The sequence below is a fragment of the Arachis duranensis genome, chromosome 3 (genome assembly GCF_000817695.3).
Source record: "Arachis duranensis cultivar V14167 chromosome 3, aradu.V14167.gnm2.J7QH, whole genome shotgun sequence".
NCBI classification, from domain to species: Eukaryota; Viridiplantae; Streptophyta; class Magnoliopsida; order Fabales; family Fabaceae; genus Arachis; species Arachis duranensis.
The window spans coordinates 86,131,123-86,133,598 of NC_029774.3; positions in this window are offsets into that span (position 1 = coordinate 86,131,123).

The following is a 2,476-nucleotide window of genomic DNA, read 5'->3' on the forward strand; positions in this document are numbered from 1 at the left end:
TTATTATAATTAAAATTATTTTTTTTAAATTAAAGAATTTTTTTCTATACTAATTTTACAACCAAAATATATCACATATCACTTTCATTGTAATTGAAATTAAATATTTTCTTCCAAAATTAAAGAATTCTTCCTTCTTTCATACTAATTTTACAATCAAAATGGATCACACGTCACTACCTCGTTGCAATTAAAATCAAATCTTTTCCTCAAAAATTAAAGAGTTCTCTCCTCCTCCCTCTTCTTTTCTCTACCTGTCTTGTTCCTTCAACCACTCTATCTATTTTATATATCATTATTAATATTAATGACCAATTACTAATTTGACAATCAAAATGTGCAACATGACATTTTTTAATTGTATTAAAATTAAAATTAAAATATTAAAATTGAAATTGAAATATACATATATTATGTATCATATATTACTATCTAATTTAATAATCAAATGTGTCACATGACACTCTCTTATTAAAATTGAGCGAAAATATTTTTTCCTAAAATCAATAAACTCCCTTCCTAAATTCTCTCATATATCTCTCTCCATCTTTCTATTTCTCTATACTATTTTTACTCTATATATAATTTATATTTTATATTAGTAATTTTGACAAATCAAAATACGTAATCCGATATTTTTTTATTGCAATTAAAATAAAATTTTTTCTTCCAAAATTAACAAACTCTCACTCTCACTCTTATTCTTTATATTTATGTTTCTCTCTTTTTTCTTTCATTCTCTATTTTTTCTACCTTTCTGTTCTAAAGAAAACAAAATTATCAAAATAATATAATTCAAATAAAAATTATTATTATTATATACATAATTTTTTGGTTTTAAATTTTCACTACTTATCTTTTACATAGTTTTTTTTTTGTTTTTTATTTAGTTTTAAATTTTTACCACTTATCTTTCTAATCTATATTGTCATTTCTCTTCTTTCAAATATTTATTACATATAATTTGGAGAGAATACTAATGTTATAATTAAAAGTTAGAATCAAAATTCAATTGTTTTAAAAAAATAATTTTAAATTAATTTTATAATTATCAATATAATTTTTTATGCTAATATCTAATTATATTTTTATATACATAGAGAGAAAAAATATTATTTTTAAATAACAAATATAAAAATTAATTATTTCTATTTGTGCAACTGACATAACACCTAATTAAATATAAAAGTATACACATTAAATTGTTTCAAATTTTAGATAATGAATATTAAAATTAATTGTTAATAAAAAATTAGATATTTTCATATAAAAATAATAACTAAAAATCTTATTATTTGATTTTTTTATCTATAGATACTTTGGTCTTCTTAGTCAGATACTTTTGTCAATTTATGACATTTTTTTATAAATATAGTTTGATTTTATAAATCTTTTGTACTATGCATAATCTATACTGTCAGAATAAAGTGAACTATAATTTTAAAAAATGTACATTTCCATAATGTTATTACGGATAAAAATACTAGTATTATTATGAAATTATTTTTTTATTTTTAATGTGTTGAATATATTAAAATTATTAAAAGATTTCTATTATTATATTTTTAAAATATATACTACTTAAGATGTAAATTAGTTAAATTTTAATTTTTTTTATTAATCAAAGATTTTAATTTTTTTCAATAAATATAAATTAAATGTAGGATTGAAATGGGTCAAATCGAGTTATATTTTGTTTTTGACCAACATGATTTATAATATAAAAAAAGTCTAAATCTACATGTATTATCTTTTAAAAAAAATAGTCTGAGTTTGGCTTGTTTAAATTTTAACAAACTTACAGTTTGTTTAAAATTTTTTTCGTAAATTATAACTCAAAATAATAAAATTAAAAAATTTTAAAGTGATATTAAACATATTTTAAAATTTATAATTCATAATTTATAAAACATAATTTATTATATATCAATTATTTGTCATATATTATAATTATACTTACTATTCATAATTTTTTTTGAACAAAAGAACTATAATTTTAATTAATATTGACTATTAATTTTTTTGAGTTTTGTTTTATATCTATACGAGTAATAATTAAAGTATAAATTAAAAATAATTTTATTTTCTAAAAAAATATTTTAATGAGTGCACCCAACGAATTTTGAAGGCTTTTTCAAAGTCTATAACTTATTCTTTTTAACTAATAGGTTTTATAAAAAATTCAAATCGAACCTATTTAGTAAAATGATCTCAGCTGAGTTTAGCCATGAACTTTTATTGAGTAGTCCAATCCACTTTTATCTCTAATCAAATACATTGAAAATTTAAATTTTTAAGCAAATATTTGGGACTCGAATTTCGTCTTGTGCATGCAATAACTCATTGACCAACGATAGACCCTTAAATGAAGCTTAGATTCGCAATAGATTAGTTCTTAACTTATTGGATTAGAAGATACCATAGACAACAAAAAAAATTTAATTTTTTATTTTTTAATAATTTTTTATTTATAATC